Below are 22,946 nucleotides of genomic sequence, written 5' to 3' on the forward strand. Positions count from 1 at the left end.
ACAACATTAAATATAACTGTAAATTTCTTTCTTTCTTTCTTTCTTTCTTTCTTTCTTTCTTTCTTTCTTTCTTTCTTTATTTATTTTTTTTCATTTTTAGTAAAACATGACATCTAGAGAGACAGAATAACATTCCACAACATTAAATATAACTGTAAATTTCTTTCTTTCTTTCTTTCTTTCTTTCTTTCTTTCTTTCTTTCTTTCTTTCTTTCTTTCTTTCTGTATTTTTTTTCATTTTTAGTAAAACATGACATCTAGAGAGACAGAATAACATTCCACAACATTAAATATAACTGTTAATTTCTTTCTTTCTTTCTTTCTTTCTTTCTTTCTTTCTTTCTTTATTTATTTTTTTTCATTTTTAGTAAAACATGACATCTAGAGAGACAGAATAACATTCCACAACATTAAATATAACTGTAAATTTCTTTCTTTCTTTCTTTCTTTCTTTCTTTCTTTCTTTCTTTCTTTCTTTCTTTATTTATTTTTTTTCATTTTTAGTAAAACATGACATCTAGAGAGACAGAATAACATTCCACAACATTAAATATAACTGTAAATTTCTTTCTTTCTTTCTTTCTTTCTTTCTTTCTTTCTTTCTTTCTTTCTTACTTTCTTTCTTTCTTTCTTTATTTATTTTTTCGTTTTTAGTAAAACATGGCATCTAGAGAGACAGAATAACATTCCACAACATTAAATATAACTGTAAATTTCTTTCTTTCTTTCTTTCTTTCTTTCTTTCTTTCTTTCTTTCTTTCTTTCTTTCTTTCTTTCTTTCTTTATTTTTTTTCATTTTTAGTAAAACATGACATCTAGAGAGACAGAATAACATTCCACAACATTAAATATAACTGTAAATTTCTTTCTTTCTTTCTTTCTTTCTTTCTTTCTTTCTTTCTTTCTTTCTTTCTTTATTTTTTTTCATTTTTAGTAAAACATGACATCTAGAGAGACAGAATAACATTCCACAACATTAAATATAACTGTAAATTTCTTTCTTTCTTTCTTTCTTTCTTTCTTTCTTTCTTTCTTTCTTTCTTTCTTTATTTTTTTTCATTTTTAGTATAACATGTCATTTAGAGAGACAGAATATCATTCCACAACATTAAATATTACTGTACATTTCTTTCTTTCTTTCTTTCTTTCTTTCTTTCTTTCTTTCTTTCTTTCTTTATTTTTTTTCATTTTTAGTAAAACATGACATATAGAGAGACAGAATAACATTCCACAACATTAAATATAACTGTAAATTTCTTTCTTTCTTTCTTTCTTTCTTTCTTTCTTTCTTTATTTTTTTTTTTTCATTTTTAGTAAAACATGACATCTAGAGAGACAGAATAACATTCCACAACATTAAATATAACTGTAAATTTCTTTCTTTCTTTCTTTCTTTCTTTCTTTCTTTCTTTCTTTCTTTCTTTCTTTCTTTCTTTATTTTTTTTCATTTTTAGTAAAACATGACATCTAGAGAGACAGAATAACATTCCACAACATTAAATATAACTGTAAATTTCTTTCTTTCTTTCTTTCTTTCTTTCTTTCTTTCTTTCTTTCTTTCTTTCTTTCTTTCTTTCTTTATTTTTTTTTCATTTTTAGTAAAACATGACATCTAGAGAGACAGAATAACATTCCACAACATTAAATATAACTGTAAATTTCTTTCTTTCTTTCTTTCTTTCTTTCTTTCTTTCTTTCTTTCTTTCTTTATTTTTTCATTTTTAGTAAAACATGACATCTAGAGAGACAGAATAACATTCCACAACATTAAATATAACTGTAAATTTCTTTCTTTCTTTCTTTCTTTCTTTCTTTCTTTCTTTCTTTCTTTCTTTATTTTTTTTCATTTTTAGTAAAACATGACATCTAGAGAGACAGAATAACATTCCACAACATTAAATATAACTGTAAATTTCTTTCTTTCTTTCTTTCTTTCTTTCTTTCTTTCTTTCTTTCTTTCTTTCTTTCTTTCTTTCTTTATTTATTTTTTTTCATTTTTAGTAAAACATGACATCTAGAGAGACAGAATAACATTCCACAACATTAAATATAACTGTAAATTTCTTTCTTTCTTTCTTTCTTTCTTTCTTTCTTTCTTTCTTTCTTTCTTTCTTTCTTTTTTTTCATTTTTAGTAAAACATGACATCTAGAGAGACAGAATAACATTCCACAACATTAAATATAACTGTAAATTTCTTTCTTTCTTTCTTTCTTTCTTTCTTTCTTTCTTTCTTTCTTTCTTTCTTTCTTTATTTATTTTTTTTCATTTTTAGTAAAACATGACATATAGAGAGACAGAATAACATTCCACAACATTAAATATAACTGTAAATTTCTTTCTTTCTTTCTTTCTTTCTTTCTTTCTTTCTTTATTTATTTATTTTTTTTCATTTTTAGTAAAACATGACATCTAGAGAGACAGAATAACATTCCACAACATTAAATATAACTGTAAATTTCTTTCTTTCTTTCTTTCTTTCTTTCTTTCTTTCTTTCTTTCTTTCTTTCTTTCTTTCTTTATTTATTTTTTTTCATTTTTAGTAAAACATGACATCTAGAGAGACAGAATAACATTCCACAACATTAAATATAACTGTAAATTTCTTTCTTTCTTTCTTTCTTTCTTTCTTTCTTTCTTTCTTTATTTTTTTTCATTTTTAGTAAAACATGACATCTAGAGAGACAGAATAACATTCCACAACATTAAATATAACTGTAAATTTCTTTCTTTCTTTCTTTCTTTCTTTATTTATTTTTTTTCATTTTTAGTAAAACATGACATCTAGAGAGACAGAATAACATTCCACAACATTAAATATAACTGTAAATTTCTTTCTTTCTTTCTTTCTTTCTTTCTTTCTTTCTTTCTTTCTTTATTTATTTTTTTTCATTTTTAGTAAAACATGACATCTAGAGAGACAGAATAACATTCCACAACATTAAATATAACTGTAAATTTCTTTCTTTCTTTCTTTCTTTCTTTCTTTCTTTCTTTCTTTATTTATTTTTTTTCATTTTTAGTAAAACATGACATCTAGAGAGACAGAATAACATTCCACAACATTAAATATAACTGTAAATTTCTTTCTTTCTTTCTTTCTTTCTTTCTTTATTTATTTTTTTTCATTTTTAGTAAAACATGACATCTAGAGAGACAGAATAACATTCCACAACATTAAATATAACTGTAAATTTCTTTCTTTCTTTCTTTCTTTCTTTCTTTCTTTCTTTCTTTCTTTCTTTCTTTCTTTCTTTATTTATTTTTTTTCATTTTTAGTAAAACATGACATCTAGAGAGACAGAATAACATTCCACAACATTAAATATAACTGTAAATTTCTTTCTTTCTTTCTTTCTTTCTTTATTTATTTTTTTTCATTTTTAGTAAAACATGACATCTAGAGAGACAGAATAACATTCCACAACATTAAATATAACTGTAAATTTCTTTCTTTCTTTCTTTCTTTCTTTCTTTCTTTCTTTCTTTCTTTCTTTCTTTCTTTCTTTCTTTCTTTATTTATTTTTTTTCATTTTTAGTAAAACATGACATCTAGAGAGACAGAATAACATTCCACAACATTAAATATAACTGTAAATTTCTTTCTTTCTTTCTTTCTTTCTTTCTTTCTTTCTTTCTTTCTTTCTTTCTTTCTTTCTTTCTTTATTTTTTTTCATTTTTAGTAAAACATGACATATAGAGAGACAGAATAACATTCCACAACATTAAATATAACTGTAAATTTCTTTCTTTCTTTCTTTCTTTCTTTATTTTTTTTCATTTTTAGTAAAACATGACATATAGAGAGACAGAATAACATTCCACAACATTAAATATAACTGTAAATTTCTTTCTTTCTTTCTTTCTTTCTTTCTTTCTTTATTTATTTATTTTTTTTCATTTTTAGTAAAACATGACATCTAGAGAGACAGAATAACATTCCACAACATTAAATATAACTGTAAATTTCTTTCTTTCTTTCTTTCTTTCTTTCTTTCTTTATTTTTTTTTTTTCATTTTTAGTAAAACATGACATCTAGAGAGACAGAATAACATTCCACAACATTAAATATAACTGTAAATTTCTTTCTTTCTTTCTTTCTTTCTTTCTTTCTTTCTTTCTTTCTTTCTTTCTTTATTTATTTTTTTTCATTTTTAGTAAAACATGACATCTAGAGAGACAGAATAACATTCCACAACATTAAATATAACTGTAAATTTCTTTCTTTCTTTCTTTCTTTCTTTCTTTCTTTCTTTCTTTCTTTCTTTCTTTCTTTATTTATTTTTTTTCATTTTTAGTAAAACATGACATCTAGAGAGACAGAATAACATTCCACAACATTAAATATAACTGTAAATTTCTTTCTTTCTTTCTTTCTTTCTTTCTTTCTTTCTTTCTTTCTTTATTTATTTTTTTTCATTTTTAGTAAAACATGACATCTAGAGAGACAGAATAACATTCCACAACATTAAATATAACTGTAAATTTCTTTCTTTCTTTCTTTCTTTCTTTCTTTCTTTCTTTCTTTCTTTCTTTCTTTATTTTTTTTCATTTTTAGTAAAACATGACATCTAGAGAGACAGAATAACATTCCACAACATTAAATATAACTGTAAATTTCTTTCTTTCTTTCTTTCTTTCTTTCTTTCTTTCTTTCTTTCTTTATTTTTTTTCATTTTTAGTAAAACATGACATCTAGAGAGACAGAATAACATTCCACAACATTAAATATAACTGTAAATTTCTTTCTTTCTTTCTTTCTTTCTTTCTTTCTTTCTTTCTTTCTTTATTTTTTTTCATTTTTAGTAAAACATGACATCTAGAGAGACAGAATAACATTCCACAACATTAAATATAACTGTAAATTTCTTTCTTTCTTTCTTTCTTTCTTTCTTTCTTTCTTTCTTTCTTTCTTTCTTTCTTTATTTATTTTTTTTCATTTTTAGTAAAACATGACATCTAGAGAGACAGAATAACATTCCACAACATTAAATATAACTGTAAATTTCTTTCTTTCTTTCTTTCTTTCTTTCTTTCTTTCTTTCTTTCTTTCTTTCTTTCTTTCTTTCTTTCTTTCTTTATTTTTTTTCATTTTTAGTAAAACATGACATCTAGAGAGACAGAATAACATTCCACAACATTAAATATAACTGTAAATTTCTTTCTTTCTTTCTTTCTTTCTTTCTTTCTTTCTTTCTTTCTTTCTTTCTTTCTTTCTTTATTTATTTTTTCATTTTTAGTAAAACATGACATCTAGAGAGACAGAATAACATTCCACAACATTAAATATAACTGTAAATTTCTTTCTTTCTTTCTTTCTTTCTTTCTTTTCTTTCTTTCTTTCTTTCTTTCTTTCTTTCTTTATTTTTTTTCATTTTTAGTAAAACATGACATCTAGAGAGACAGAATAACATTCCACAACATTAAATATAACTGTAAATTTCTTTCTTTCTTTCTTTCTTTCTTTCTTTCTTTCTTTCTTTCTTTCTTTCTTTCTTTATTTTTTTTCATTTTTAGTAAAACATGACATCTAGAGAGACAGAATAACATTCCACAACATTAAATATAACTGTAAATTTCTTTCTTTCTTTCTTTCTTTCTTTCTTTCTTTCTTTCTTTCTTTATTTATTTATTTTTTTTCATTTTTAGTAAAACATGACATCTAGAGAGACAGAATAACATTCCACAACATTAAATATAACTGTAAATTTCTTTCTTTCTTTCTTTCTTTCTTTCTTTCTTTCTTTCTTTCTTTCTTTCTTTCTTTCTTTATTTTTTTTCATTTTTAGTAAAACATGACATCTAGAGAGACAGAATAACATTCCACAACATTAAATATAACTGTAAATTTCTTTCTTTCTTTCTTTCTTTCTTTCTTTCTTTCTTTCTTTCTTTCTTTCTTTCTTTCTTTCTTTATTTATTTTTTTCATTTTTAGTAAAACATGACATCTAGAGAGACAGAATAACATTCCACAACATTAAATATAACTGTAAATTTCTTTCTTTCTTTCTTTCTTTCTTTCTTTCTTTCTTTCTTTCTTTATTTTTTTTCATTTTTAGTAAAACATGACATCTAGAGAGACAGAATAACATTCCACAACATTAAATATAACTGTAAATTTCTTTCTTTCTTTCTTTCTTTCTTTCTTTCTTTCTTTCTTTCTTTCTTTATTTATTTCTTTTCATTTTTAGTAAAACATGACATCTAGAGAGACAGAATAACATTCCACAACATTAAATATAACTGTAAATTTCTTTCTTTCTTTCTTTCTTTCTTTCTTTCTTTCTTTCTTTCTTTCTTTCTTTCTTTCTTTATTTTTTTTCATTTTTAGTAAAACATGACATCTAGAGAGACAGAATAACATTCCACAACATTAAATATAACTGTAAATTTCTTTCTTTCTTTCTTTCTTTCTTTCTTTCTTTCTTTCTTTCTTTCTTTCTTTATTTATTTTTTTTTCATTTTTAGTAAAACATGACATCTAGAGAGACAGAATAACATTCCACAACATTAAATATAACTGTAAATTTCTTTCTTTCTTTCTTTCTTTCTTTCTTTCTTTCTTTCTTTCTTTCTTTATTTTTTTTCATTTTTAGTAAAACATGACATCTAGAGAGACAGAATAACATTCCACAACATTAAATATAACTGTAAATTTCTTTCTTTCTTTCTTTCTTTCTTTCTTTCTTTCTTTCTTTCTTTCTTTCTTTCTTTCTTTCTTTCTTTCTTTCGTTATTTTTTTCATTTTTAGTAAAACATGACATCTAGAGAGACAGAATAACATTCCACAACATTAAATATAACTGTAAATTTCTTTCTTTCTTTCTTTCTTTCTTTCTTTCTTTCTTTCTTTCTTTCTTTCTTTCTTTCTTTCTTTATTTTTTTTCATTTTTAGTAAAACATGACATCTAGAGAGACAGAATAACATTCCACAACATTAAATATAACTGTAAATTTCTTTCTTTCTTTCTTTCTTTCTTTCTTTCTTTCTTTCTTTCTTTCTTTCTTTCTTTCTTTATTTTTTTTCATTTTTAGTAAAACATGACATCTAGAGAGACAGAATAACATTCCACAACATTAAATATAACTGTAAATTTCTTTTTCTTTCTTTCTTTCTTTCTTTCTTTCTTTCTTTCTTTCTTTCTTTCTTTCTTTCTTTATTTTTTTTCATTTTTAGTAAAACATGACATCTAGAGAGACAGAATAACATTCCACAACATTAAATATAACTGTAAATTTCTTTCTTTCTTTCTTTCTTTCTTTCTTTCTTTCTTTCTTTCTTTCTTTCTTTCTTTATTTTTTTTCATTTTTAGTAAAACATGACATCTAGAGAGACAGAATAACATTCCACAACATTAAATATAACTGTAAATTTCTTTCTTTCTTTCTTTCTTTCTTTCTTTCTTTCTTTCTTTCTTTCTTTATTTTTTTTCATTTTTAGTAAAACATGACATCTAGAGAGACAGAATAACATTCCACAACATTAAATATAACTGTAAATTTCTTTCTTTCTTTCTTTCTTTCTTTCTTTCTTTCTTTCTTTCTTTCTTTCTTTCTTTTTTTTCATTTTTAGTAAAACATGACATCTAGAGAGACAGAATAACATTCCACAACATTAAATATAACTGTAAATTTCTTTCTTTCTTTCTTTCTTTCTTTCTTTCTTTCTTTCTTTCTTTCTTTCTTTCTTTCTTTCTTTCTTTCGTTATTTATTTTTTTTCATTTTTAGTAAAACATGACATCTAGAGAGACAGAATAACATTCCACAACATTAAATATAACTGTAAATTTCTTTCTTTCTTTCTTTCTTTCTTTCTTTCTTTCTTTCTTTCTTTCTTTCTTTCTTTCTTTCTTTATTTTTTTTCATTTTTAGTAAAACATGACATCTAGAGAGACAGAATAACATTCCACAACATTAAATATAACTGTAAATTTCTTTCTTTCTTTCTTTCTTTCTTTCTTTCTTTCTTTCTTTCTTTCTTTCTTTATTTATTTATTTTTTTTCATTTTTAGTAAAACATGACATCTAGAGAGACAGAATAACATTCCACAACATTAAATATAACTGTAAATTTCTTTCTTCCTTTCTTTCTTTCTTTCTTTCTTTCTTTCTTTCTTTCTTTCTTTCTTTCTTTCTTTATTTTTTTCATTTTTAGTAAAACATGACATCTAGAGAGACAGAATAACATTCCACAACATTAAATATAACTGTAAATTTCTTTCTTTCTTTCTTTCTTTCTTTCTTTCTTTCTTTCTTTCTTTCTTTCTTTATTTTTTTTCATTTTTAGTAAAACATGACATCTAGAGAGACAGAATAACATTCCACAACATTAAATATAACTGTAAATTTCTTTCTTTCTTTCTTTCTTTCTTTCTTTCTTTCTTTCTTTCTTTCTTTCTTTATTTTTTCATTTTTAGTAAAACATGACATCTAGAGAGACAGAATAACATTCCACAACATTAAATATAACTGTAAATTTCTTTCTTTCTTTCTTTCTTTCTTTCTTTCTTTCTTTCTTTCTTTCTTTCTTTCTTTCTTTATTTATTTTTTCATTTTTAGTAAAACATGACATCTAGAGAGACAGAATAACATTCCACAACATTAAATATAACTGTAAATTTCTTTCTTTCTTTCTTTCTTTCTTTCTTTCTTTCTTTCTTTCTTTCTTTATTTTTTTCATTTTTAGTAAAACATGACATCTAGAGAGACAGAATAACATTCCACAACATTAAATATAACTGTAAATTTCTTTCTTTCTTTCTTTCTTTCTTTCTTTCTTTCTTTCTTTCTTTCTTTCTTTCTTTCTTTATTTTTTTCATTTTTAGTAAAACATGACATCTAGAGAGACAGAATAACATTCCACAACATTAAATATAACTGTAAATTTCTTTCTTTCTTTCTTTCTTTCTTTCTTTCTTTCTTTCTTTCTTTCTTTCTTTCTTTATTTATTTTTTTTCATTTTTAGTAAAACATGACATCTAGAGAGACAGAATAACATTCCACAACATTAAATATAACTGTAAATTTCTTTCTTTCTTTCTTTCTTTCTTTCTTTCTTTCTTTCTTTCTTTCTTTCTTTCTTTCTTTCTTTCTTTATTTTTTTTCATTTTTAGTAAAACATGACATCTAGAGAGACAGAATAACATTCCACAACATTAAATATAACTGTAAATTTCTTTCTTTCTTTCTTTCTTTCTTTCTTTCTTTATTTTTTTTTTTTTCATTTTTAGTAAAACATGACATCTAGAGAGACAGAATAACATTCCACAACATTAAATATAACTGTAAATTTCTTTCTTTCTTTCTTTCTTTCTTTCTTTCTTTCTTTCTTTCTTTCTTTCTTTCTTTCTTTCTTTCTTTCTTTATTTATTTTTTTTCATTTTTAGTAAAACATGACATCTAGAGAGACAGAATAACATTCCACAACATTAAATATAACTGTAAATTTCTTTCTTTCTTTCTTTCTTTCTTTCTTTCTTTCTTTCTTTCTTTCTTTCTTTCTTTCTTTCTTTATTTATTTTTTTTCATTTTTAGTAAAACATGACATCTAGAGAGACAGAATAACATTCCACAACATTAAATATAACTGTAAAATTTCTTTCTTTCTTTCTTTCTTTCTTTCTTTCTTTCTTTCTTTCTTTCTTTCTTTCTTTCTTTATTTATTTTTTTTTCATTTTTAGTAAAACATGACATCTAGAGAGACAGAATAACATTCCACAACATTAAATATAACTGTAAATTTCTTTCTTTCTTTCTTTCTTTCTTTCTTTCTTTCTTTCTTTCTTTCTTTCTTTCTTTCTTTATTTATTTTTTTTCATTTTTAGTAAAACATGACATATAGAGAGACAGAATAACATTCCACAACATTAAATATAACTGTAAATTTCTTTCTTTCTTTCTTTCTTTCTTTCTTTCTTTCTTTCTTTCTTTCTTTCTTTATTTATTTTTTTTCATTTTTAGTAAAACATGACATATAGAGAGACAGAATAACATTCCACAACATTAAAATATAACTGTAAAATTTCTTCTTTCTTTCTTTCTTTCTTTCTTTCTTTCTTTCTTTATTTATTTTTTTTGATTTTTAGTAAAACATGACATCTAGAGAGACAGAATAACATTCCACAACATTAAATATAACTGTAAATTTCTTTCTTTCTTTCTTTCTTTCTTTCTTTCTTTCTTTCTTTCTTTCTTTCTTTATTTTTTTCATTTTTAGTAAAACATGACCTCTAGAGAGGACAGAATAACATTCCACAACATTAAATATAACTGTAAATTTCTTCTTTTCTTTCTTTCTTTCTTTCTTTCTTTCTTTCTTTCTTTCTTTATTTATTTTTTTTCATTTTTAGTAAAACATGACATCTAGAGAGACAGAATAACATTCCACAACATTAAATATAACTGTAAATTTCTTTCTTTCTTTCTTTCTTTCTTTCTTTCTTTCTTTCTTTCTTTCTTTATTTTTTTTCATTTTTAGTAAAACATGACATCTAGAGAGACAGAATAACATTCCACAACATTAAATATAACTGTAAATTTCTTTCTTTCTTTCTTTCTTTCTTTCTTTCTTTCTTTCTTTCTTTCTTTCTTTCTTTCTTTATTTTTTTTCATTTTTAGTAAAACATGACATCTAGAGAGACAGAATAACATTCCACAACATTAAATATAACTGTAAATTTCTTTCTTTCTTTCTTTCTTTCTTTCTTTCTTTCTTTCTTTCTTTCTTTATTTATTTTTTTTCATTTTTAGTAAAACATGACATCTAGAGAGACAGAATAACATTCCACAACATTAAATATAACTGTAAATTTCTTTCTTTCTTTCTTTCTTTCTTTCTTTCTTTCTTTCTTTCTTTCTTTCTTTCTTTCTTTATTTATTTTTTTTCATTTTTAGTAAAACATGACATATAGAGAGACAGAATAACATTCCACAACATTAAATATAACTGTAAATTTCTTTCTTTCTTTCTTTCTTTCTTTCTTTCTTTCTTTATTTATTTTTTTTCATTTTTAGTAAAACATGACATCTAGAGAGACAGAATAACATTCCACAACATTAAATATAACTGTAAATTTCTTTCTTTCTTTCTTTCTTTCTTTCTTTCTTTCTTTCTTTCTTTCTTTCTTTCTTTATTTATTTTTTTTCATTTTTAGTAAAACATGACATCTAGAGAGACAGAATAACATTCCACAACATTAAATATAACTGTAAATTTCTTTCTTTCTTTCTTTCTTTCTTTCTTTCTTTCTTTCTTTCTTTCTTTCTTTCTTTCTTCTTTATTTTTTTTCATTTTTAGTAAAACATGACATCTAGAGAGACAGAATAACATTCCACAACATTAAATATAACTGTAAATTTCTTTCTTTCTTTCTTTCTTTCTTTCTTTCTTTCTTTCTTTCTTTCTTTCTTTCTTTCTTTATTTTTTTTCATTTTTAGTAAAACATGACATATAGAGAGACAGAATAACATTCCACAACATTAAATATAACTGTAAATTTCTTTCTTTCTTTCTTTCTTTCTTTCTTTCTTTCTTTCTTTCTTTCTTTCTTTCTTTCTTTCTTTATTTTTTTTCATTTTTAGTAAAACATGACATCTAGAGAGACAGAATAACATTCCACAACATTAAATATAACTGTAAATTTCTTTCTTTCTTTCTTTCTTTCTTTCTTTCTTTCTTTCTTTCTTTCTTTCTTTCTTTCTTTCTTTATTTTTTTTCATTTTTAGTAAAAACATGACATCTAGAGAGACAGAATAACATTCCACAACATTAAATATAACTGTAAATTTCTTTCTTTCTTTCTTTCTTTCTTTCTTTCTTTCTTTCTTTCTTTCTTTCTTTCTTTCTTTCTTTATTTTTTTTCATTTTTAGTAAAACATGACATATAGAGAGACAGAATAACATTCCACAACATTAAATATAACTGTAAATTTCTTTCTTTCTTTCTTTCTTTCTTTCTTTCTTTATTTTTTTTTTTTCATTTTTAGTAAAAACATGACATCTAGAGAGACAGAATAACATTCCACAACATTAAATATAACTGTAAATTTCTTTCTTTCTTTCTTTCTTTCTTTCTTTCTTTCTTTCTTTCTTTCTTTCTTTCTTTATTTTTTTTCATTTTTAGTAAAACATGACATCTAGAGAGACAGAATAACATTCCACAACATTAAATTATAACTGTAAATTTCTTTCTTTCTTTCTTTCTTTCTTTCTTTCTTTCTTTCTTTCTTTCTTTCTTTCTTTATTTATTTATTTTTTTCATTTTTAGTAAAACATGACATCTAGAGAGACAGAATAACATTCCACAAACATTAAATATAACTGTAAATTTCTTTCTTTCTTTCTTTCTTTCTTTCTTTCTTTCTTTCTTTCTTTCTTTCTTTCTTTATTTTTTTTCATTTTTTAGTAAAACATGTCATCTAGAGAGACAGAATAACATTCCACAACATTAAATATAACTGTAAATTTCTTTCTTTCTTTCTTTCTTTCTTTCTTTCTTTCTTTCTTTCTTTCTTTCTTTATTTATTTTTTTTCATTTTTAGTAAAACATGACATCTAGAGAGACAGAATAACATTCCACAACATTAAATATAACTGTAAATTTCTTTCTTTCTTTCTTTCTTTCTTTCTTTCTTTCTTTCTTTCTTTCTTTCTTTCTTTCTTTTTTTTCATTTTTAGTAAAACATGACATCTAGAGAGACAGAATAACATTCCACAACATTAAATATAACTGTAAATTTCTTTCTTTCTTTCTTTCTTTCTTTCTTTCTTTCTTTCTTTCTTTCTTTCTTTCTTTCTTTCTTTATTTTTTTTCATTTTTAGTAAAACACTGACATCTAGAGAGACAGAATAACATTCCACAACATTAAATATAACTGTAAATTTCTTTCTTTCTTTCTTTCTTTCTTTCTTTCTTTCTTTCTTTCTTTCTTTATTTATTTATTTTTTCATTTTTAGTAAAACATGACATATAGAGAGACAGAATAACATTCCACAACATTAAATATAACTGTAAATTTCTTTCTTTCTTTCTTTCTTTCTTTCTTTCTTTATTTATTTTTTTTCATTTTTAGTAAAACATGACATCTAGAGAGACAGAATAACATACCACAACATAAAATATAACTGTAAATTTCTTTCTTTCTTTCTCTCTTTCTTACTTTCTATCTTTCTTACTACCTATCTTTCTTTATTTATTTTTTTTCATTTTTAGTAAAACATGACATCTAGAGAGACAGAATAACATTCCACAACATTAAATATAACTGTAAATTTCTCTTTCTTTCTTTCTTTCTTTCTTTATTTATTTTTTTTTCATTTTTAGTAAAACATGACATCTAGAGAGACAGAATAACATTCCACAACATTAAATATAACTGTAAATTTCTTTCTTTCTTTCTTTCTTTCTTTATTTATTTTTTTTCATTTTTAGTAAAACATGACATCTAGAGAGACAGAATAACATTCCACAACATTAAATATAACTGTAAATTTCTTTCTTTCTTTCTTTCTTTCTTTCTTTCTTTCTTTCTTTATTTATTTTTTTTCATTTTTAGTAAAACATGACATATAGAGAGACAGAATAACATTCCACAACATTAAATATAACTGTAAATTTCTTTCTTTCTTTCTTTCTTTCTTTCTTTATTTATTTATTTTTTTTCATTTTTAGTAAAACATGACATCTAGAGAGACAGAATAACATTCCACAACATTAAATATAACTGTAAATTTCTTTCTTTCTTTCTTTCTTTTTTTCTTTCTTACTTTCTTACTTTCTTTCTTTGATTATTTTTGTTCATTTTTAGTATATCAAGACATCTAGTGAGACAGAATAACATACTACAACATTAAATATAACTGTAAATTTCTTTTCTTTCTTTCTTTCTTTCTTTTTTTATTTTTTTTCATTTTTAGTAAAACATGACATCTAGAGAGACAGAATAACATTCCACAACATTAAATATAACTGTAAATTTCTTTCTTTCTTTCTTTCTTTCTTTATTTATTTTTTTTCATTTTTAGTAAAACATGACATCTAGAGAGACAGAATAACATTCCACAACATTAAATATAACTGTAAATTTCTTTCTTTCTTTCTTTCTTTCTTTCTTTCTTTCTTTCTTTCTTTCTTTCTTTATTTATTTTTTTTCATTTTTAGTAAAACATGACATCTAGAGAGTCAGAATAACATTCCACAACATTAAATATAACTGTAATTTTCTTTCTTTCTTTCTTTCTTTCTTTCTTTCTTTCTTTCTTTCTTTCTTTATTTATTTATTTTTTTTCATTTTTAGTAAAACATGACATCTAGAGAGACAGAATAACATTCCACAACATTAAATATAACTGTAAATTACTTTCTTTCTTTCTTTCTTTCTTTATTTATTTTTTTTCATTTTTAGTAAAACATGACATCTAGAGAGACAGAATAAACATTCCACAACATTAAATATAACTGTAAATTTCTTTCTTTTCTTTCTTTCTTTCTTTCTTTCTTTCTTTCTTTCTTTCTTTCTTTCTTTCTTTCTTTCTTTATTTTTTTTCATTTTTAGTAAAACATGACATCTAGAGAGACAGAATAACATTCCACAACATTAAATATAACTGTAAATTTCTTTCTTTCTTTCTTTCTTTCTTTCTTTCTTTCTTTCTTTATTTATTTTTTTTCATTTTTAGTAAAACATGACATCTAGAGAGACAGAATAACATTCCACAACATTAAATATAACTGTAAATTTCTTTCTTTCTTTCTTTCTTTCTTTCTTTCTTTCTTTCTTTCTTTCTTTCTTTCTTTCTTTCTTTTTTTCATTTTTAGTAAAACATGACATCTAGAGAGACAGAATAACATGACACAACATTAAATATAACTGTAAATTTCTTTCTTTCTTTCTTTCTTCCTTTCTTTCTTTCTTTCTTTCTTTATGTCCTTTTTTCATTTTTAGTAAAACATGACATCTAGAGAGACAGAATAACATTCCACAACATTAAATATAACTGTAAATTTCTTTCTTTCTTTCTTTCTTTCTTTCTTTCTTTCTTTCTTTCTTTCTTTCTTTCTTTCTTTCTTTATTTTTTCATTTTTAGTAAAACATGACATCTAGAGAGACAGAATAACATTCCACAACATTAAATATAACTGTAAATTTCTTTTCTTTCTTTCTTTCTTTCTTTCTTTCTTTCTTTCTTTCTTTCTTTCTTTCTTTCTTTCTTTCTTTATTTTTTTTCATTTTTAGTAAAACATGACATCTAGAGAGCCAGAATAACATTGCACAATTGTAAATATAACTGTAAATTTCTTTTCTTTCTTTCTTTCTTTCTTTCTTTCTTTCTTTCTTTCTTTCTTTCTTTCTTTCTTTATTTTTTTTCATTTTTAGTAAAACATGACATATAGAGAGACAGAATAACATTCCACAACATTAAATATAACTGTAAATTTCTTTCTTTCTTTCTTTCTTTCTTTCTTTCTTTCTTTCTTTCTTTCTTTATTTTTTTTCATTTTTAGTAAAACATGACATCTAGAGAGACAGAATAACATTCCACAACATTAAATATAACTGTAAATTTCTTTCTTTCTTTCTTTCTTTCTTTCTTTCTTTCTTTCTTTCTTTCTTTCTTTCTTTATTTATTTTTTTTCATTTTTAGTAAAACATGACATCTAGAGAGACAGAATAACATTCCACAACATTAAATATAACTGTAAATTTCTTTCTTTCTTTCTTTCTTTCTTTCTTTATTTTTTTCATTTTTAGTAAAACATGACATCTAGAGAGACAGAATAACATTCCACAACATTAAATATAACTGTAAATTTCTTTCTTTCTTTCTTTCTTTCTTTATTTATTTTTTTTCATTTTTAGTAAAACATGACATCTAGAGAGACAGAATAACATTCCACAACATTAAATATAACTGTAAATTTCTTTCTTTCTTTCTTTCTTTCTTTCTTTCTTTCTTTCTTTCTTTCTTTATTTATTTTTTTTCATTTTTAGTAAAACATGACATATAGAGAGACAGAATAACATTCCACAACATTAAATATAACTGTAAATTTCTTTCTTTCTTTCTTTCTTTCTTTCTTTATTTATTTATTTTTTTTCATTTTTAGTAAAACATGACATCTAGAGAGACAGAATAACATTCCACAACATTAAATATAACTGTAAATTTCTTTCTTTCTTTCTTTCTTTCTTTCTTTCTTTCTTTCTTTCTTTCTTTCTTTCTTTATTTATTTTTTTTCATTTTTAGTAAAACATGACATCTAGAGAGACAGAATAACATTCCACAACATTAAATATAACTGTAAATTTCTTTCTTTCTTTCTTTCTTTCTTTATTTATTTCTTTCTTTTTTCATTTTTAGTAAAACATGACATCTAGAGAGCCAGAATAACATTCCACAACATTAAATATAACTATAAATTTCTTTCTTTCTTTCTTTCTTTCTTTATTTATTTTTTTCATTTTTAGTAAAACATGACATCTAGAGAGACAGAATAACATTCCACAACATTAAATATAACTGTAAATTTCTTTCTTTCTTTCTTTCTTTCTTTCTTTCTTTCTTTCTTTCTTTCTTTCTTTCTTTATTTATTTTTTTCATTTTTAGTAAAACATGACATCTAGAGAGACAGAATAACATTCCACAACATTAAATATAACTGTAAATTTCTTTCTTTCTTTCTTTCTTTCTTTCTTTCTTTCTTTCTTTCTTTATTTTTTTTCATTTTTAGTAAAACATGACATATAGAGAGACAGAATAACATTCCACAACATTAAATATAACTGTAAATTTCTTTCTTTCTTTCTTTCTTTCTTTCTTTCTTTATTTATTTATTTTTTTTCATTTTTAGTAAAACATGACATCTAGAGAGACAGAATAACATTCCACAACATTAAATATAACTGTAAATTTCTTTCTTTCTTTCTTTCTTTCTTTCTTTCTTTCTTTCTTTCTTTCTTTCTTTCTTTCTTTATTTTTTTTCATTTTAGTAAAACATGACATCTAGAGAGACAGAATAACATTCCACAACATTAAATATAACTGTAAATTTCTTTCTTTCTTTCTTTCTTTCTTTCTTTCTTTCTTTCTTTCTTTCTTTATTTATTTTTTTTCATTTTTAGTAAAACATGACATCTAGAGAGACAGAATAACATTCCACAACATTAAATATAACTGTAAATTTCTTTCTTTCTTTCTTTCTTTCTTTCTTTCTTTCTTTCTTTCTTTCTTTCTTTCTTTCTTTCTTTATTTTTTTCATTTTTAGTAAAACATGACATCTAGAGAGACAGAATAACATTCCACAACATTAAATATAACTGTAAATTTCTTTCTTTCTTTCTTTCTTTCTTTCTTTCTTTCTTTCTTTCTTTCTTTCTTTCTTTCTTTCTTTATTTTTTTCATTTTTAGTAAAACATGACATCTAGAGAGACAGAATAACATTCCACAACATTAAATATAACTGTAAATTTCTTTCTTTCTTTCTTTCTTTCTTTCTTTCTTTCTTTCTTTCTTTCTTTATTTATTTATTTTTTTTCATTTTTAGTAAAACATGACATCTAGAGAGACAGAATAACATTCCACAACATTAAATATAACTGTAAATTTCTTTCTTTCTTTCTTTCTTTCTTTCTTTCTTTCTTTCTTTCTTTCTTTATTTTTTTTCATTTTTAGTAAAACATGACATCTAGAGAGACAGAATAACATTCCACAACATTAAATATAACTGTAAATTTCTTTCTTTCTTTCTTTCTTTCTTTCTTTCTTTCTTTCTTTCTTTCTTTCTTTCTTTATTTTTTTTCATTTTTAGTAAAACATGACATCTAGAGAGACAGAATAACATTCCACAACATTAAATATAACTGTAAATTTCTTTCTTTCTTTCTTTCTTTCTTTCTTTCTTTCTTTCTTTCTTTCTTTATTTATTTTTTTCATTTTTAGTAAAACATGACATCTAGAGAGACAGAATAACATTCCACAACATTAAATATAACTGTAAATTTCTTTCTTTCTTTCTTTTCTTTCTTTCTTTCTTTCTTTCTTTCTTTCTTTCTTTATTTATTTTTTTCATTTTTAGTAAAACATGACATCTAGAGAGACAGAATAACATTCCACAACATTAAATATAACTGTAAATTTCTTTCTTTCTTTCTTTCTTTCTTTCTTTCTTTCTTTCTTTCTTTCTTTCTTTCTTTATTTCTTTCTTTATTTTTTCATTTTTAGTAAAACATGACATCTAGAGAGACAGAATAACATTCCACAACATTAAATATAACTGTAAATTTCTTTCTTTCTTTCTTTCTTTCTTTCTTTCTTTCTTTCTTTCTTTCTTTCTTTCTTTCTTTCTTTATTTATTTTTTTCATTTTTAGTAAAACATGACATATAGAGAGACAGAATAACATTCCACAACATTAAATATAACTGTAAATTTCTTTCTTTCTTTCTTTCTTTCTTTCTTTCTTTCTTTCTTTCTTTCTTTATTTTTTTTCATTTTTAGTAAAACATGACATCTAGAGAGACAGAATAACATTCCACAACATTAAATATAACTGTAAATTTCTTTCTTTCTTTCTTTCTTTCTTTCTTTCTTTCTTTCTTTCTTTCTTTCTTTCTTTCTTTCTTTCTTTATTTTTTTTCATTTTTAGTAAAACATGACATCTAGAGAGACAGAATAACATTCCACAACATTAAATATAACTGTAAATTTCTTTCTTTCTTTCTTTCTTTCTTTCTTTCTTTCTTTCTTTCTTTCTTTCTTTCTTTCTTTATTTATTTTTTTTCATTTTTAGTAAAACATGACATATAGAGAGACAGAATAACATTCCACAACATTAAATATAACTGTAAATTTCTTTCTTTCTTTCTTTCTTTCTTTCTTTCTTTCTTTCTTTCTTTCTTTCTTTCTTTCTTTATTTTTTTTCATTTTTAGTAAAACATGACATCTAGAGAGACAGAATAACATTCCACAACATTAAATATAACTGTAAATTTCTTTCTTTCTTTCTTTCTTTCTTTCTTTCTTTCTTTCTTTCTTTCTTTCTTTCTTTATTTTTTTTCATTTTTAGTAAAACATGACATATAGAGAGACAGAATAACATTCCACAACATTAAATATAACTGTAAATTTCTTTCTTTCTTTCTTTCTTTCTTTCTTTCTTTCTTTCTTTCTTTCTTTCTTTCTTTCTTTATTTTTTTTCATTTTTAGTAAAACATGACATCTAGAGAGACAGAATAACATTCCACAACATTAAATATAACTGTAAATTTCTTTCTTTCTTTCTTTCTTTCTTTCTTTCTTTCTTTCTTTCTTTCTTTCTTTCTTTCTTTCTTTCTTTATTTTTTTTCATTTTTAGTAAAACATGACATCTAGAGAGACAGAATAACATTCCACAACATTAAATATAACTGTAAATTTCTTTCTTTCTTTCTTTCTTTCTTTCTTTCTTTCTTTCTTTCTTTCTTTCTTTCTTTATTTTTTTTCATTTTTAGTAAAACATGACATCTAGAGAGACAGAATAACATTCCACAACATTAAATATAACTGTAAATTTCTTTCTTTCTTTCTTTCTTTCTTTCTTTCTTTCTTTCTTTCTTTCTTTCTTTCTTTATTTTTTTTCATTTTTAGTAAAACATGACATATAGAGAGACAGAATAACATTCCACAACATTAAATATAACTGTAAATTACTTTCTTTCTTTCTTTCTTTCTTGCTTTCTTTCTTTCTTTATTTATTTCTTTCTTTCGTTATTTATTTTTTTCATTTTTAGTAAAACATGACATCTAGAGAGACAGAATAACATTCCACAACATTAAATATAACTGTAAATTTCTTTCTTTCTTTCTTTCTTTCTTTCTTTCTTTCTTTCTTTCTTTCTTTCTTTCTTTCTTTATTTTTTTTCATTTTTAGTAAAACATGACATCTAGAGAGACAGAATAACATTCCACAACATTAAATATAACTGTAAATTTCTTTCTTTCTTTCTTTCTTTCTTTCTTTCTTTCTTTCTTTCTTTATTTTTTTTTTTTTCATTTTTAGTAAAACATGACATCTAGAGAGACAGAATAACATTCCACAACATTAAATATAACTGTAAATTTCTTTCTTTCTTTCTTTCTTTCTTTCTTTCTTTCTTTCTTTCTTTCTTTCTTTCTTTCTTTCTTTCTTTCTTTATTTTTTTTCATTTTTAGTAAAACATGACATCTAGAGAGACAGAATAACATTCCACAACATTAAATATAACTGTAAATTTCTTTCTTTCTTTCTTTCTTTCTTTCTTTCTTTCTTTCTTTCTTTCTTTCTTTCTTTATTTTTTTTCATTTTTAGTAAAACATGACATCTAGAGAGACAGAATAACATTCCACAACATTAAATATAACTGTAAATTTCTTTCTTTCTTTCTTTCTTTCTTTCTTTCTTTCTTTCTTTCTTTCTTTCTTTATTTATTTATTTTTTTTCATTTTTAGTAAAACATGACATCTAGAGAGACAGAATAACATTCCACAACATTAAATATAACTGTAAATTTCTTTCTTTCTTTCTTTCTTTCTTTCTTTATTTATTTTTTCATTTTTAGTAAAACATGACATCTAGAGAGACAGAATAACATTCCACAACATTAAATATAACTGTAAATTTCTTTCTTTCTTTCTTTCTTTCTTTCTTTCTTTATTTATTTTTTTTCATTTTTAGTAAAACATGACATCTAGAGAGACAGAATAACATTCCACAACATTAAATATAACTGTAAATTTCGTTTCTTTCTTTCTTTCTTTCTTTCTTTCTTTCTTTCTTTCTTTCTTTCTTTCTTTCTTTCTTTATTTATTTTTTTTCATTTTTAGTAAAACATGACATATAGAGAGACAGAATAACATTCCACAACATTAAATATAACTGTAAATTTCTTTCTTTCTTTCTTTCTTTCTTTCTTTCTTTCTTTCTTTATTTATTTATTTTTTTTCATTTTTAGTAAAACATGACATCTAGAGAGACAGAATAACATTCCACAACATTAAATATAACTGTAAATTTCTTTCTTTCTTTCTTTCTTTATTTATTTATTTTTTTTCATTTTTAGTAAAACATGACATCTAGAGAGACAGAATAACATTCCACAACATTAAATATAACTGTAAATTTCTTTCTTTCTTTCTTTCTTTCTTTCTTTCTTTCTTTCTTTCTTTCTTTCTTTCTTTCTTTCTTTATTTTTTTTCATTTTTAGTAAAACATGACATCTAGAGAGACAGAATAACATTCCACAACATTAAATATAACTGTAAATTTCTTTCTTTCTTTCTTTCTTTCTTTCTTTCTTTCTTTCTTTCTTTCTTTCTTTATTTATTTTTTTTCATTTTTAGTAAAACATGACATATAGAGAGACAGAATAACATTCCACAACATTAAATATAACTGTAAATTTCTTTCTTTCTTTCTTTCTTTCTTTATTTATTTATTTTTTTTCATTTTTAGTAAAACATGACATCTAGAGAGACAGAATAATGTTCCACAACATTAAATATAACTGTAAATTTCTTTCTTTCTTTCTTTTGCTTCCTTTCTTTCTTTTGCTTCCTTTCTTTCTTTCTTTCTTTCTTTCTTTCTTTCTTTCTTTCTTTCTTTCTTTCTTTCTTTCTTTCTTTCTTTCTTCCTTCCTTCCTTCCTTCCTTCCTTCCTTCCTTTTGCTTCCTTCCTTCATTTCTTTCTTTCTTTCTTTCTTTCTTTCTTTCTTTCTTTCTTTCTTTATTTTTTTAATTTTTAGTAAAACATGACATATAGAGAGACAGAATAACATTCCACAACATTAAATATAACTGTAAATTTCTTTCTTTCTTTCTTTCTTTCTTTCTTTCTTTCTTTCTTTCTTTCTTTCTTTCTTTCTTTCTTTCTTTCTTAATTTTTAGTAAAATGTGACATTTACATCTAGAGAGACAGAATAACGTTCCACAACATTAAATATAACTGTAAATAGCTACAAAAACATATTATCATAAAATTATCAAATTGCTGTAATATAGTAGAATTAAAACACTTCAGGAAGTGATGTTATAGGACAATAATCCGCTTCATAGCAACAACTCGATCCATATCATATACCAGTGTCCTGTTTTATTTCTCACGTATGTGGAATATTCTAGAGTGACGGTTTACACAGGTCAGTAGTCATTAATATATTACAATAGCCGCAACTGAGCTAGTTTCTGCTTTATTATATCCTATGATGGTGTACTGTATGTAAATATTTTGAGTGACATCTTATAAGCTGAGGTTAGAAATGTGCATATAGAGAATACATTGTCTGATACTGAAATTCAAATCACACAGTATAAATAGTAGAAAGTTTATAATGTAAGACTGAAAGGGTTAAACCTTTTAAGCCAAAAAAGACGAGGCTGTTTTGAAACCTGCGTCTCAAGGAATTGGCTCAAAGGTAGTCCACATACAAATAGGGTCATATGCAGCCCAGAGATGTATTTTGACCTAGTGACCCAAGTCGTATAAGTGGTCAGGTATAAATATGATGGCTGCATATGGCCCCATTCGTAGTGTAGTCTAGTGATGTGTTATTCGTGAACAAGTAGTGCTGGGAGCATGACTAAAAAGTTGTCAGTATTCTACATTCATGACTCTCTGGTGCTTTTAACCACATACAGTGCAGCTGTTACTGAAGTTGTTTCAAAGTGCATAATCACTTCAATGCAGCTTTCTCACTAAGCCCTTGATTACTCTGTACATTTAATTCTCAGGCGCTTGGCACATCCTCATATTTACCCTTCATGTGGTCACCCATGTCCACTCTAATGTTTAACATTTAAACATTAGAACATTTAAACCCTTAAACATTTAAACCCTGCCAGTCACATTAGCGTTGGCAAAATGCTGTGACAGATAAATCTCTGCAATTCATGCATAGGCAGGACTTTGTTGCTTGCATATAAAGCAAGACATCAG

The 22,946-nt window shown here is 23.7% G+C and overlaps 1 protein-coding gene across 5 annotated transcripts in view; it reads left to right on the forward strand.

Moving 5' to 3' along the window:
- abcc2 (ATP-binding cassette, sub-family C (CFTR/MRP), member 2) overlaps positions 1-22,946 on the forward strand; it is a 73,807-nt gene that overhangs the window by 26,257 nt on the left and 24,604 nt on the right. The window lies entirely within an intron of this gene.

The sequence above is a fragment of the Hemibagrus wyckioides genome, linkage group LG29 (genome assembly GCF_019097595.1).
Source record: "Hemibagrus wyckioides isolate EC202008001 linkage group LG29, SWU_Hwy_1.0, whole genome shotgun sequence".
Lineage (NCBI taxonomy): Eukaryota > Metazoa > Chordata > Actinopteri > Siluriformes > Bagridae > Hemibagrus > Hemibagrus wyckioides.